This window comes from Chinchilla lanigera, unplaced genomic scaffold (genome assembly GCF_000276665.1).
Source record: "Chinchilla lanigera isolate Chin_1 unplaced genomic scaffold, ChiLan1.0 scaffold00003, whole genome shotgun sequence".
Lineage (NCBI taxonomy): Eukaryota > Metazoa > Chordata > Mammalia > Rodentia > Chinchillidae > Chinchilla > Chinchilla lanigera.
In genome coordinates, this window is record NW_004955404.1 from 36,934,087 (window position 1) to 36,951,919 (window position 17,833).

Sequence of the window (17,833 nt, forward strand, 5' to 3'; positions counted from 1 at the left end):
GTTACTAAGATAGAAATTTTGAACTATAGCTTGCATGCTGATTTGGATAAGGAAGTGTGTCTTGGTTAATTTTCTCTAGTTGCCGAGACAAAATACCTATCTCCCAAAATTAAGTAAGGAAGGGTTTATTTAGCTTACGGTCTGTGGAGGTTTCAGTCCATACTTTGTTGGCTCCAAGGCAGAGTGACACATGGCAGAGGGCAAATGTTCATGGCAGTGAAAAATAGCAAAGCAACAAGAGCGAAAGAGGGGAAGCAACAAGCCTCTTTTCTTCCCTTATTTTGTGAACAGGCTATCTCCACCCAGGGGGCATGTGACACTCACATAATATCCATGCCATCCTCTGGCACAGGCTCAGAATGGATTAAAAAACACCTGGCTCCCTGCTGAGTGACTTAGCCAAACCGTTAGACTCCCCAAGTTGACATAATGTGTCAACCATAACAAAGTGGTAATTTTGCAAGGACATGATTAAATAAGTTCCTGGTAAAGAATAAGTAAGTAGTAAATCCATTACCTTACTCTTCCCAAATCATATATCAATTGATAGAATAAAATTTTCTATACAGTTGTTAAAATACATTACTTTCTATTTACTCAATAGTAAGTCTGAGAGACAGTTGTGTTATATACCGTTATTCCTTGAAATTCATAAGTTAAAGTGTGATAAAGGATTATGAGTTATATCAGTAAAGCACTGACTTATTGATTGGAAAATGACACTCCCTAATGCAGACACATATAACCATGTATAGAATATCTTATTCACTTGAGACTTGCCCTAAATGCAAGACTATGTTGTGTTTCTAAGTGCACCAATTGCCTTTGGTGCTGTTATCTCACATATCCCATCAATGGGAATATGATTATGTTTACCAGTCACCAAGAAAATTTATGTACTATTAAATTTTTTAATTCAAATTATTTTGATATTGAATTAAAAGCCTTACATGTCCAAATGTTTGTTATACCACCATTTTTGGAAGATTCTTAAATGTCCATTTTCTATAGTTAATTCTAGAACATGATCTCTAGAAATTCTCCCAAATAATTTTAAAGGTAATATTTTTACATTTTGTATTTATTTTATTCTAAATTTATTTTTTGTAAAAGGTATTAAGTTAAAATAATAACTATGTAGGATAAAGCAAAAGTGAAGAATAGAAAGATGAAACATATATTTGAGAATTATATTTTGGAGAATACCAAATATTTCAGAGTCAGCTTGCTTTTATTCATTTAAAATGCATTTATTTGTTTCTCAAATTTCAACTGAATGTATGACAAAAGAAAAAGTTCATTCATCCTTGGCTACCCCCAATGATATTTTTATTGAGGTGAAGAAATTTATTAAGAAAAAGTAAGTATTAATAGCTTTCTTTTTTGCATTATTGGTTGTGTTTGCGAGAAAGAAAATGTTAGTTATTTCTTGCAACGTTTTTCTTTAATGAAGTGTCATAAAGTATATGCATTATTCTCAAGTGTTCCTGCAGATCTGACATAACCAAGGAGGTGAAAATGTTGGACATTTTCTTCTCTTCAAAAACATCCTTCAGCCTGTTCCTCACAGCTGACACAATTCCAACCTCTTGTACACAAATCTGTTTAAGCAGTTCCTGTTTGAATCTTAAATAACCTAATTTTAAAAGCTATGGAATAAGAGTTTGTATTAAAGCAATATAACAATCAATTAGCCCTTACATTCCAATCGTCTAAAATTGAGCACTGTTTGATTTGTGCATCTCATTACTGCACTACCTGACAAAATAAAGAAACATAGATTCTTTATTTTGTAACAGGGACCTTTTTAAATATGCATATCTTTTGAAACGACCTGTGCTTGTGGGAAAGAGAGGTCCAGAGGTCTGGTTGACGGCCATGGTGGAGGAGCGAGTCTGAGCACACTCGGACTCATCATATCCTCAGCACACCGAGTGAGTCGCCCTGCCTACGCTGTCCCCTCTGACCTCTTACTTCCGCACAGAACCCCCCCCCCCCCCCGCCAAAAGTACCGCCTCCAAACCACTCCCCTAGCCCGCCTCCATTGCCATGCCTCTAGCCTGCTCAATAAAATGCCTAGTACTTCCGCAATAAAGTGGATCTGCACCATCAGCCTGGTCTCCGGTGTCCTCTTTGTTCACCATAGCCACTTACCACGGGCCCAGGTCCCTTGACCAGGAGGTTTTACCTCATGTGCTAAAATTCACCTTTGAAATTCACGGTGAATTTTCCCAATAATAATTTATGGAAATATTGAAACACTGTTACCTGTATGTGATATTATAATTATAAACATAAGGGAAATTTAAATTAAAATTTTACTTCGCTTTTTTCACTTGGAATATCTCATTCACACATGTATGATAAATGAGTGGTGATTATATTATATTTGAAGGATCTGTGGAAGAATTTGTTCAGTATTTGACAGTCACCTCAAGATAGTAATTATTTACCACCTTTGCCCTACATTAATCTTAACTGTTAATCCATCTATGAGGAAAGTCTGCAAAAGTATTTTCATTAGTCCTTTCCCATTTTGAATTGTACATATCATGGAGAAATTTAGATATAGCTTTTAGACTTAAAGACTGGATGATAGTCCAGAAGATTTTGAACTTTTCTAATGCTAAGAGCTTCAAGTTGATATAAAAAGAAATAAAAATTTACCATATGGGAGACTTTTGGCATACCAAAAATAATATTCAATTATGTTATGAATTTTATAGGCTTACATTTCAGCCTTTCAATGTTTTCTCTGGGCTATATATAAATGAGGTGCACCTACAAAGAGATAAAAACCATGTAAGTTTTTATTGTCACATAAAGCAATCATTAGGTTTTTATCTTTGATGTATCTTTAAGTGTTTTACATATTTCTTTAATCTAATACCTCTATAAATGCAGAGTACACATGAGATAATGAACTCTTTTTTACAGATATAAATAACATTAAAATTCTCTTTCTTCATGTGAGGGAATTAAAAACAGATGTACAGTTATAAGATGGAACACCTTCTAATGAAGTGATACATATATATATATATATATATATATATGAAGCATACTAAATAAGAAAGAGCAGTAGAACTAGATATGCACATCAGAAAGTTTTACATTATTTAGTGCAGATTTTACACTATTTTGTGCAGATTTTTCTGCACTATTTAGTACCGATTTAGTACAGTTTTATATTATTTAGTGCAGATGTCCAGTTATCTAATGGACATCATTGCTGGCATATAATGTATGTTACTAAAATGAGTATCCTCATTTTGAAGATATTTCAAATGTTGTGTTTTAAGATTACTTTACTCTTGAGGAAAAACTCAATATCATGTAATTTCCTTATGATATTAAGCAGTCCAACTTTTACATTCTAATCCTTCTGCTTCAGAGAATAAGAGATCACACTCTTAGTAAATCTTTGTTGATGTACTGATTTGTCCAGTAGCTTAATAATAAGATCAGTTTTCCTTGTTAGACTTTGCTTTCAAAACTTTAATGTTAGCCGGGGATATAGTTCAGCATCACAGCACCTGCCTGGCAAGTGAGAAGTCCTGGGTTTAATTCTCGGGACCAAATTAAGTATATAAATAAATAATAAAATTTTAAGTTTAGTAACAAAAGAAAGACTAGACACACATTTCCTTCTCTTACACGTGAATGTGTAAATGAATAACTACATTTGTAGATTTGTAATTAGTAGGAATGTATACGTATAAATACATGTACTCATACTTTATGCTATTGTCTTATATATTACAAATACACAGAAATAAAGAATAAGATATAAACTCTAAAATTTATTTGTGCATACCTCTGGTTTAGTTCTTGGTAATATTGATAAAGGGACATATTATTTTGCTTTGTTTTATTACTTGCATTGTTAATATTAGTATTTATCAATTGGATATTTAAGCACCTAACATAAAGTTGCAAACTGGAAATGAAGAAAACAATATGTAATCTATTTACAGAGAAAGGGAAATCATTAAAATAATATTTAAAAAAATAATTCATTGGTTTCATCATTTTTAGAATCTAGAATTTTCACATTCATGGCTATATAGTGCTTGAATTATATCCTATTTTCTTCCTATAACAAAATCAAATGATTTTTAAAAATTGAGTTGATGGAAATGTAAAGTAGTAAAAAAAGTATGGTAATTTCTCAGAAAATGAAATAGAAATTCCACAACTTTGTTTTTTTTTTTTTTTTTTTTTTTGGTTTTTTTCCGGTACCGAGAACCGAACTCACGACCTTGCGCTTGCCAGGCAGGCGCTTTTGCCGCTGAGCTAAATCCCCAGCCCTGAAAATTCCATATAACGCCCCTATTTCCTTTTTACATATTGTCCAAAGGAGCTAAAAACATCAGGTTATAGCGATCCATGCATAGTCATGTTCATAGTAGCAAAACTCATAAGCGATAAATCCTGGAAGCAGCCTATACATCCATCAATAGATGAAGGGATAAAGATAATTATGGACACGGCCACGTCGCCCTCCCCCAGACCCATTATGACTTTCCTTACTTGCTAGCAGTGCAGGCTGAATAGAGGACATTTCCCTAATTTGGCTTTCAGTTTAATTAGTGAGTTTGGCTGAGGCTGTGTGTGCATCTTCATGAAAACAGGCAGCTAATGGTAGACTAGTATTGTTTATCATCAATGGTCATGGTTGATTTCAGGTAAAGGAACTGTACTATCATGGGCTAAGACATGAGACAAAGTCTCTGATGAGTGTTGCATGATTCCAGAGGAAAATTCCTACCCAGAATTAGCTACAAAGCAGGTTACTCATTAATCATAACCTAAATCTGGCTGTTCCTGTCCCTTCTACAAGTGTGCTTTATTTGCTTTGTCCACCTTGCCTCTTGTCTAGCACATCCAGCTGCAATCCCCTCCCCACTTTCCTCATTGAATAAATACCAAGGTGCCTTTGTTCTATTATTTCCCTCAAACAACTGATCACTCCAGATCCTTGCTATGCTATTATTTTTTCTCTTGCTCTTTCTTCCCGCCATGTGCCTTACCTCCAGGCAGGAGATTGAAACCCACTTCAGGAGTCTCTGATAGAAAATGAGACATCTATATATAGTAGCATATTAAGAGGCCATAAAAGAAGGATAAATTGGAGACATTTGTAGGGAAATGTACGCATGTGAAAAAAATAATGTTAAGTGAAATAAATCAGACACACAAACAAATATTATTGGAATTTTCTCATTGGAGAAATGCAAAGTACAAATCAAAAACAAAAGAAAGATGGATGAAAGCAATCAGGGAGATAGCTCTTCTGCAAAAGGAAAGAGGTCCAAAGGACTGAGGGGGCAGAGAGGGGAGGAAAAACAGACATAAATTTTTAAAAAGTGTCATGTACATGTACCGAATACCCACGATATATGTAATCCATTATATGTCCGAAAGACGAACTAAAAACATAATAATATGTATAATAATGAAAATGGGGAAAGGTGATTTAGAGAAGAAGAGAGGGTGATGGTGAGGGAAGGGCAAGGGAATGAATAGAATCACGATATAAGCACACGCACACACTCTCCAAGACGAGTGGAAACTTCATATACTACAAACGTGTACTAATAAAATATGATTTTAAAAGTATTCTTTTACTAAAAAAGAAAATGTTTGCTGAGTTTGAATGAATTTAATACATAAAATGAGTGTTAATATCACCGTATCTTTATTAACAGGTTTGAAATGGATTCATCAATAAAAAGGAGCTCTTCATTGGAAATTACAAGGTTCTTCACACTCTGTAGAGGACTTGATATTTCCTTGATATAGAGATTGGAGAACAGACTCCATTCTGTTCAGATTAGGATTCCAGAACTCTTTATGAAACTGAATCTGGGTATTATGAATGAAGACAAATAATTAACTCATATGTTAGTATTCTAAATACACCATTAGTATACTAATTCTTCTTCCTTACTGCAATGGCGCTATATATAGAGGCACCATTAGTTCTGCTCATCACTCTTCTAAAAGCATGCTGCAATGTATCACAGTTCCAGTCAACAATGATAATGTTTTTGTTAACTGAAGTGTCTTGAAATTAGTATGCCGAAAGCTAAGTTTTTACTCACAACAAACACTGCCAAAAGAAATGACCTTGCTGTATGTTTATAATTTTCAAAGGAAAATTCTTAGAACCACCTTCATTTTTATCCAAAGAAACTGGACTAACCAAATGAGTTGAATGAAATCTTAAGTAAATCATTCTGACAGTGAATAAATCAAAGTTTAGAAGTACCTGGTAAGTGATTTTAGCTGCTAACGTGCCTTTAAGGCTTTATAATGAAAGGACAAGCTGCTATTCAGCCATTCTGTCGTGCAGTATGAGATGTAAAGATATCTCTGGGAATTTGCAGAAATAAAATTACTGAAAAAAATAACATTTTAAACTTCTTGTAGGGAGGGATCTGATGACATAATCTGCAAATATATATAAACATATATGTATTAGATTTGATACCAAATATATATGTAGTAGATTTAACTGGAGATTTGTAAGCTATTCAGAGGGAATATCTTTTAAGGAAAATTTTCGAAGATTTTTGAGATTCAAAATAAAACTGCAGCAAGCATCCCATAAAATTTCCAATTTACATAGAATGATTACATCAGTGATAACTCAAATGCCCACTTGAACACAAAGTCTCCTAAGAATTTCTCCGTTTCCTATTATCCACATCTAAAAACAATTTTCATTTGTATTCCAGCCTCAATTTCATCAGTGCTCAATGAAGGAAACTCTTTCAACCATCCTTTACTCATTTGGTCTAGGCATAAAAATGCCCTGTGTTCTGTTTTTACTGGTGGCTTTCAAAGACTGTGAATTACTTTACTTAACAATTCCGAAAAAAAAAAAAAAAAAATTCCGAGCCTCTATGTGTGATCCTCAGCGATGCGCCCTCCGCATTTGCTGCCCAGCCTACTAAACACCTAGACAGCTTTACTGAGATTAATCTTGGATAGTGTTCAAATTGGAACTTCTCGTAGAAGTCATATCACACATTCAAACATTACAAGAAAGAGACTCTGATGGCTCCTCCACAGGAAGCTTGTGCCAATGGGATCTATACTCAGCATGTGCTCAGGGCTTTTCCATGGAACTGCAGACAGATGTTCTAGTCCTACTGACACTTGATAAGGAATCAGGACTCAGTGCCAGTGACTTATTTTCCCTGACATCAGATTGTTATAATATCTACCTGCAACTTGGAGGACTGATCACTACATAATCTTTTCTTGATGAGGAATGTTTATCATTTTTTTTCTCAGTGGATTCAGGAAGCCAGAAGGAGGCATTGAAACTTTCTTTGTGCCGTTAAGCATTATCTGTAAATTTTAAATTTCTGTGCAAATTAACAAGGAACTGCAAAGTACACAATGTGCTCTGAGTTTCATCTTCACAATAGAAAATTCATCATACTCACTTCACCAACACTTGGCTGCTGAAAGATCAATGTTACCTGAATCACCTAGATATCTGCACAGATGTTTATAACCCAACATATCAGAAATAAACATTTCTTGAAACTACAAATGTTCCAACTAACTGAATGCTATAACCAAGTGGTAGCTGGTTACAGTGCTGCAGCCTATAATCTCTGCAATTTGGAGGCAAGGCAGGAGGATAGCAAGCTGGAGTCGTGCCTGGGCAGTTCAGCATGGCACTCTACCAAAATAAAGCAATAAAATACAAGGAACTGTGCTGTAAAGGGCCTGGGTTCAATTCCCAGTACGAGGTGGGTTAGAAAAACCTATATAATACATATGAAGATGTACATAGCTATTCCTGTGCTCTCTTACTGTACTATTAATGTTTTAGGGAGAAAAGCAATTGTTAATACTTTTTAAAATTTTTTGTATGCAATTGGCAATGCATATGTTCCTTCTAATAATTTAAGCATACTTATTTTAGGAGCACATTCTAGCAAGGAAATTTATTATTTTTACAGAAACATATACATATAAACACAGAAATGTTATAACTACAGTTAGGATGTCATTAGAGTAAATGGATAGAAAGTAGTTTACATTAGATGTCAGCTAAACCTTATCCAATGAATGTATATTTGAAATTAAAGTTCAAGAATATAGAAAATTAATATATCTAAAGATCCTATAGGGAAATTTACAACACTGAATAAGTACAAAAGCCTTGGGGCTCGAACTGACATTTTAGGTTGCAAACTATTATGTGTGAACGCCAAAGTGGGAGAAGATATGTTTTCAGGTGAGAATTTTTAAGTTAATCAAAGAAAACTGAGGGTAAGAGTGACATCATTAATTTTTGAACTCTGTATTCGGATGTCATTAATTAACATTTCTCTATTGCAAAAAACTGAATCATATTTTGATAAATTTAAAAATATTTCTGATATTAAAACTATATTTTAATTTTTAATCAGAAAGTACTATCTAGTTTGTATATTATATTTATGGCATAATGTCCATGTAAAGAAAGCAACTTCTCCAAATTAAATGTCTGTTCAATTTTGTAGGTTCATATTTAACATTTAAAAAAAAAACAACATAATCAAAGGATCATTTTCCTTCTTTTCATTAAAAATTTGTAATTCCTTTCATAATAGAAATTACGTGTCCTGGATATTTTTCCTTTAGCTTAAATAAGAATCAGTACTTTCCTGAAATTATTTTAGAAAGTAATAATTATCCTAAAGTATTATTCCTTAAGTAAAATTATTCATCCAAATTGCATGCTAACAAAAGAAAATATTTAAAACTAATAGTGTAGTTAGCTACTTTTATTAACATATTATATGCTGAGTAAATATTAGGTGATTCTATGCCTTATTATTACACCTCATACAGAACATTCAGTGCAAAAAGACACATAATATCCGAAATTATCATATGTGTTATAAAAAGAAGCCATTTAATATTTAATTAAATTAAAATGAGTAACATGTGAGTCTGAAAATGGATATCCAAACTTAGACAGAGTAAAAGAGGGTAGGGGCTGGTGATTTAGCTCAGCGGCACGGCGCCTGCCTGGCAAGCGCGGGGTCGTGACTTCCATTCCCGGTACTGGAAAAAAAACAACAACAAAAAAAAAAGAGTAAAAGAGGGTAATGTCAAAGCCAAAGGTGCAGTCATCACTGGAAAAGACAAAAAGGAGAAAATCAGGCTCCAGGGAACCTCATATTGACACGTTAATATTCGCAAAAACCATCTCGGAGATGGAGCCATTCCTTGGAATGTATATGATGACTTCATCTTCTCTTTATCCTAGATTGTTACCAGAAGTGAAAAGACTATAGAGAGAAGAAAGTTATATTGCGTAACTCATGATATACACCAAAGTACACTTTCTTTTAACAGGAATAGTAATGTAAAAGTTTATGAGAATTCCAACGGTGTTTCAATAATTCTCTCTTCCTTGTGGACAGGCAGTCATTAGAAGATAGAAATGTTACTTTGGTAACACTGGAAGATAGAAATGTTACTTTGGTAACTTTGGAAGATAGAAATGTTACTTTACTTCTATTTTGTTTTATCCTATATTATTTATTAGCATAATTATACACATACGTTCTGTGTAGTATAGATATTATAATTATTTATTATACTTAAATATTTTATAATGTATTCACATTTTATATGTGTTCAGAAAACAATTACAAAGACAAGTAAAATGATTCTAAATAAGTTTAATTTCTAATTATTTTAGAATTATAAGATTTTATTACATGATAAAAAAGAAGTGGTAAGACCAAAGAAGAAGAATATTTCTATATTTTTCTATTCTTACCAGTAAGAGCAAAGCAGAATTACTTCTTTTTTGTTTCATGTACACTGCTGTATTTCCCCACACTATTACAACTGTCAAATTTTTGATTAATCATCGGTCATCTCTCTATAAAATCAGAACAGATGTGAACCAACGATTGGAACTATTAGTAAATCGTGCAGGCTTTGAGCAAAGAGAAACCTATTTAAGAAATACTTCTGAGACTTTATTATGATGCCATTTAAATTTTAGCAGTACAAAATATCCTAAGCAAAATCAATGATTTAATTGTCTCTTTATTCTCTATGAATTATAAAGCACAAATAGTATATGTTAACTCTTGAGGAGGATTTCTGAGAGGAGTGAAAATATTCATAAGTGTATTTTGAAATATAAATTCCTCAATATTAAAATTCTTTTTTCATATGTGAAAAGTTTTTAGGACAAAACTGATATGCACTGCAATAGATTGCTATCCATTATTTTTTAATAATAAATATTTTATTTTTTCCTCCCTTAACCCAATGTTGTTATATACACCTTTAAATTGTGAGAAATAAATAGGAGAAATATTAATTACAAATGAAATATTAACAAGATAGAGTCAAAATAAAATTGGGAAAAGTAGATGAAATCATTTGAAACTTATTGAGTTACACAAAACTATTTTTAGGGGTTGGGGATATAGCTCAGCGGCACAGGCGCCTGCCTGGCAAGTGCAAGGTCCTGAATTTGATTCCCAGTACCAAAAAAAAGGAAAAAACAAACTAATTTTAAAATTCTCCATTTTGTACATATTTCTGTTGGTCTTCTGCTGTGGGTAAAATTTTTCTATAGAAAGAATTACCTCACATTTCTAAGATTATAATTGGGTATTTTCAAAAAGCAATATGATACTTGGGGAAATTTGAAATTGGAATGTGTGTTATATAGTGTCATTCTGTCAATACTGAATTTCTCAGATGATATTGTAATTTTGAAAATATATATTCAAATATTCTTCTTTTAGTCTTTTTTTGTTTGTTTGTTTGTTTGTTTGTTTTTGTTTTTTCTCCGGTACCGGGAACCAAACTCACGACCTTGCGCTTGCCAGGCAGGCGCTTTTGCTGCTGAGCTAAATCCCCAGCCCCTCGTCTTTTAGTCTTAAGAAGGGCATATAGACATATTTTGGAATCTATCATCCTACTGATTTTATGCCTGAAATTTATATTTCTATTTGGCAAAAAATCATATCATCCATGTATTCTGCTGCAGGTGTGCAAGTGCACGTGTGTGCGTTGGGGAGAGTGAAAATGAAAATTTTAATAACTACAAATAAAAAGCTACGAATCGCTGAGTGATTATGCAGAGGAAGGGTACAAAATGAAAATCACACTGGGCTTTGTTTCTTTTTTTTTTAATTGGGAATGGAACGCAGGACCTCGTGCTTGCCCAGTAGGTGCCATGCCCCTGAGCTATACCCCAACCCTGGACTTTATTTTTACTTAGAATTGAAAGTTAAAATAGTAGAAATGGAAAGGAAAACCATTAACAGAAATGAGAAAACGAGAAACTTCCAAGTGCAAATGTTTAAGAAAGTACATGGGCTTTGATTCTTTTCATATTTTAAATAATTTAGGATATTTTCAGTTTTATCATCGTTTTTTAAATAGTCATTTATTTAAAACTTTCAATATAATGCTATTAAATTTTAATATTTTACTACCAATGTATTAATTGTTTTAAATTGTGTTTTCCAACTTTTATTCATTAACCATCAGAATCATCATTTCTGTGATCTTGTCAGAAATGTATGTTAAAGTGAATGCACTTAATAATAATGCATCATATATCTCAAAATATTAATGATAGAGGATTTTACTTGTATTCATAATAAAAAATAAAATTTTACAGTGATATGTGTGCTAACCACGCTGAGTTGATCATGTAAGAGGCATAAGTGAATTATAACGTTATTCATTATTTTATAGGCATACTCAGATTGTATGAATTAAAATTAAAGTTAATAGAAAAAGAAATGATAATTAGTAAGACTTGACCTAAGACCTACTGAGTCAGAATTTCTGAGAAGTGAGACCAGTTTGCTGTTTCCAAAGAAGCTATTCATGTTTTTCTAAACTTTTTTTAAGGTTTGTGAACTACTGATTTTAATTGGTTTACTTGTTTCTACATATTTTTTCCTTGCAGTGTCAATTCACTCATATATTCTCTTTGTTTCATTTAGAAAACTTTCAAGGAGATTGCTCCCCATTAAAAATAAACTCTGAATAAACTGAAATGAATAAAGAAAATTTAGTTGATTTAATAATTTCTCAGACTAGAATAAATTTTATCTCAGTCATCCCAAAAATTATATATGCTGGGTCCCAGATAGTTATATGTGACCATGCAAAAGGTGTATCTTCGACACTGAGGGTACTGCAGCTAAATACAGTAGATATATCCAGCCATGAACAGCACTATAAGTAAACATACATACTAAGTGTAACTGAGAGTAAAAATGTGACGATTTTAATTGAATAACTACAAATATTGAAGAGACTGGTGAGTGTTCTTTTAAATAGGAGTCATGATAAATTTAAGCCAGGTAAGATGAACATAACATGTGGCAAGGCAGTGTGGCCAGGACATAAACTATATTATTAAGCATTATTAGAACCAACTGTTGAATATCCTAGAGAGTTAAGAGATTTTTGTAAATCATTTGTGGTAATTAAAAAACCAAAAGACAAAAAAAAAATAATCATGTTTACATTGTGGAATATTGTTGCTGGAAATGTTGAGGCTATTGCTACTGAAATATACTGCAGGCCTTGCTACTGAAATATAAGCATTTTGAGCAAGGGAAGTAAGATGGAGATCAACGTCAAAGAGAGCAGTTCAGGAAATTGAGATACTGATTTTCTGATTAAATAGACTATGGAGAGGAGCAATTTGAAAGTATGATCTGATCCAAAACTTAAAAATTATTTTTAAGCTGAACACAAGATTCAGATAGGAAAAATAAAATAAAATAAAAATAAGCTTTTATATATATATATATATATTAGAAACATATTGAGCATTTCATTTTTGTGCTATCTAAATTGGTACCTTCTTCTACATCTTCATTTTAAATTGTTCATTGCTAGCCTATAGAAACAAAACATATTTTTTATACTGAGTTTGTTTTCTGCACCTTGCTAAATGTACATGATAGTTGAGAAAATTTTTGTAGCTTCTGTAGAATATCTATGTAGATGATAATGACGTGTGAATGTAGCCAGTTTTGTTCTTATTAAAATAATTCCTTCCTCCCTCCCTTTGTTTCTTCTCTCCCTTCCTTCCTTTCTGCATGTGATAAGATCGCTTCATTATTATCAAATGTTAATGGTGGATGCAGATATTTCTGATGTTCAATTATGCATTATTACATATCATATAAGGCCAAGCATGGTGGGCCAAGCCTGTAATCTCAGTACTTACCTAGAGGCTGAGACAGAAAGATCACCATGAGTTTGAGGCTAGCCTGCAGTACAAAGTGATTTGAAGGTCAGCCTGAACTGTATAGCAAGTACCTGTCTCAAAGAAAGGCGGGGAGGGGATCACGTTAGGTGCAAGTTAATCATATATGACCAACACCTTGTTAAAATAGTTTCCATTTATTGCTAATTGCTGAGAATTACTGTTATCATTTATGGATACTGAAATTCAGCAAATATTTTCTATTCATTCACTGAGAAAATAATATGCTTCCCCTTTTTTTACTTGTTCATATGGTGAGTTACATTCATTTTGAACTCTGATTCAGCCTTTCATCTACATAATAGAACCAATTTATTCATGGTTCATCATAGTTATACAAAGCTATATACGATTGTTGCTATTTTATTGAAAATTTTGCATTAATTTTCATAGGCAATAACCCTGTGCAGCTTTCTTTTTTTTTGGTAATACATATTCCTGGTTTTATTATTAGAGAATACTAGTCTTGAATGTGAGTTTCCTTTCTGTGTTTTGCAAAAGTCTGATAGAATGGAATTACAGTGGTATTTTAGTTTATGAAGTTTTTTTTTTTAATTTTGGGGAAAATGCTGTTTTGGGGAAGGTTGCTGGATTTGTACATGTGTAGGAAAGAAGGCCATGTTCATGTTTGTCCCCCAGTGAGGAGTTCACACATGTAAGCAAAGTTCTGCTGAGTATTTTGTTTGTGAACCAAATTGTTTTCAAACAGAAGTGTTTCTCAATCGAGGTATGAGTGTATTTGTTTGTTAATGTTTAGTCACCTTCCCCTTGATGAGACAAAACTGTCTAAAATGCACAACTTTAAGGAGCAAAGATTTATTTTTGGCTGATGATTTCAGAGATTTTGATCAATGTTTCACTGGTTCCAAGGCAAAATATAGCGGCAGAAGTATCTAGGAGAAAAAATCTGCTCACCTCATGGAAGTTGGGAGGAGGAGAAAAGAAGCTGTAAGAAAGAACCAAAGGACCAATATCAGCCAATTCTTCACTTCCACCATCACCCAGACAAACCCAGAAGTGCACTGTAGTAATCTCCTGGGCTTCTCTCCAGCCAATCAAGTTGACAATGTAGATTAACCATGACATGCTTCCACCAGTGAAGTCATCTTGTTCTAAAGCCCTGTTTTTGATTAGACCTGAGAATATGCAATTCATAAATAAGACAGATGGTATAATTCTATGTATAAATTAACAAAAAATGTATTTTCAACTCTTTCCTGCTGATATACTTCTTGTATTTTTTAGGTGTTGAGGACCCTTTTCAAGGTTACCCTACCAAAGAGATGAATATTTCTCTTGGTATCTTAAGCACCTTCACAAGGTGATTTCATTTCTGCTTTCATTTCTGCAGTTTAAACCTATGCATGGGTCAAAGTCATAAGTAAAAGGCAAAGGAAAATGAGCCACTCAGCTATCCCATGGATTTAAAATTTTGTCTCATGTCCCTACCAACTCTACTTTGAGTATACTTTAACATATTCAGATAAATTCTTTTTGTACATTTTTATAAGTTTTTTAGACATTTTAGCATAATATGCAAGAATGAAAGATTCTCATATTTTAGAAGAAAATGAATGATTTATTTTTAAAATGTTTTATCTTAAAATTTTTATTTTTGTTAAATTAAATGAAAAGTAAAATTAAATTAAAATTTAAATATTTTAAAATAAAATATTGGAAAACATTTAAAGAACCTAAATGATTAAATTATGTAAAAATATTTTAACATTAAAATATAAATTAAAATTTGATATTTTATTTTTAACAAGTGTTTGACTCCAAAGAACTATATTGTATTCAACCACTATCCAATTTGCCTTAAAACCATTTGTCATTGATATCCTCATTCTTTGCCTAGTATTTTTCCCTTTTAAATAACTAGTGATGAGTAATACATTTTTAAATAATTTTAAATATTTTCTAAAACTTCCTGAACTTTCAGAAACATTTACCAACATGTATTTCTGAGAAAAATTTTGCCACGTTTTTCAAAACATTTATTTTTGGGATTCTAACCTGAGTTTCTAAAATAAGAAAACTACACGAGTTTATTTCAGTCATCTTATAGAATTTATAATTTAAATACTGTCACATAATGAAGATTAAAACGATGCATCATGATGATGTCTGTATGTCTGTGTTTGTTAAATTTAAAACTATACTTCATGTAGTTTTAAACATTTTACCACCTAGCTCCTATATCCAATGAGTGTTCAGTGCTTCTTACGAGGCATGGCTATAAGTATTGAATACATTACCACTCCTGAAGAATGAACTTACTACTTCTTTGCTCTTTAATATATTTTAAGATATGTGCAAGATATCAAATTGATACAATATAGTGTGCTTGTAATCCTTCAAGACTTCTTGGTAGCCAGGTGTAGTGGCACACACCTGTAATCTCAGCACTTGGGAAGCTGAGGCAGGAGGATTGTTGCAAATTTGAGACTAGCCTGACTTACAAAGTGAGTTTAAGGCCAACCTGAACTGCATAGCTAGACCCTGCCTCAAAAAGAAAAAAAAAAAAAAAAAAAAAAAAAAAAAATTTTTTATTAAAATTTTCACCCTCATTTTCAGTGCCCAAAATCTATACTGACTGGATTGAGTTTGAAATCTGAATATTTTACTTAATAGAATGCTTTCTCAGTATTCCTACATGTGTCTGAATTTATTTTCCTATAAAATGTTGTTTTCTGCTTTAATAATTTCCACGACTTCAATTTTATTTATACCTTGCTGTATTTTTGAGGATTATATCCCATACATATTTCGTAGATATGACTTTCAAATGTTAATTTGAGCGCAACTCAGAACTACATATAGTGTCAAGCTGTATTTCAAGAGAAGTATTTCAAGAGAAATATTCCTTAGGTTACACTGAGCCATTAATCAACAGCTGAATGTGAAAAAAGCTTGGTTCTGTTAATGATGAATTTTATTCCTAAATATAGTGTAGTCTGTAGTAGAGAATAATAGGTATAAACATAGTTTTACTTTCAATTTATTTGACATCTACTTAAAGACATGATAACGGCTATCTTTCTTTCCGCATACAGTCTAGTGAAATTTGCCCTTTTTTTGAAAGTAAGGATCCTCTTCTGTAGGCCAGATGCATAAACTAAGTGACAGATGTTGCCTCTCTGTTTCAGCTTCCCAATCGCTCTCTTAGATGGATTTACTGTTTTTCTACGCAAGAAGTGCTGGGTTTCAGAAAAGATGCCAATAATTTCATATGCAGTGACCTTGGCAGAAATAACTTTTCCAAAGCTGAAACAACAGCTGTTGGAAACTTACTATTTATCACCTTTTTACACAATATGTTTACAGTTTTTCTTTATTTTTCCCTCATAAATATCACTTCAGTAGCTTTGCTACCTTAAACTTGTTCATAAAGAAAAATATATGTGTACTCATGATAATGAAGAGTAATTAACTCATTACGATTCAAACTGCAAGCATTTGCTTTGGAGAAATAACAAACATTCGTTTCACAATGGGCAGAAAAATCATGAAAGACTATTATAGCGTGATCCTTATATCTTTTTATGTTGTCTGAGAGAATAGAGCAGATCATTAAAAATGTGGTTCTATTTAAGGATCTAACAGTTTTTCTATCAGAAAAATCACAAATATCAATGTGTCTCAAAAATACTCACATGATAATCACTTAAAGTCAGTGATACTTGAATAAAACTGTGTGTCTTGAATATCATTAAAAACATTCAGAACCAAAAGGAAAAATTAAATATTTCATCTCAAATATGTCTATATATTTATATATATATGTGTATGTGTGTGTAATATTGCTGTCATCAATGTTAAATGTTGTCTTAGTTAAATATACAATAAGATGAAATAATATTCATTGTTAAATATGATTTATGAAATATGAAAATGTATACATAATGGGAACATAATGCGAATTTAGAATAACTCCAGAAGTTTGAAAAGTGGTAGTAGGATGAACTTTAATTTTAAAGATTATTTGGCTTTTCTACAGATCTCTTTGACTTTTACAATTTTATTTTATAGTTTGAATTGTTTCTGTTATGTTAAGGTTACAATTTCATAGCTATTTCAAAGCTATTTCATAGCTTTAATTGTTTCAGTATATGATCAGGTTAGTCAAATTTGAAAAAAATTCTATTTTAAGCCATGTTGTAATGATTCATGATCAAAAATGTGCCAAGATACTATGATTTCTCCGGAAAAATGAAGAACACATGTCTCCCCAGTGTTAACAGATAAGTCTTCTCACATGGTATAATTTCCTGAACTAGGTCTTTAAGTAGATAGACCAATAATTTTTCTAGAAGGAAAGATATTGTGTATAATGCACTGAGCTGGATTACCCTGGGTGATTTGCCGTTCTGTACTTTATTGGTTTGGGGCAGCTTATTTTTGCAAGGGGAACAACATAATACAGGACACATACTTTACAAAATTATTTATAAGTCACCCAAAGAACAGTATACAAAAGAGTGCAGGAAATCTGTCCACACACTAAGACCAAGGAATCCAGCTGAGGGCCTGGATCCCACAACAATG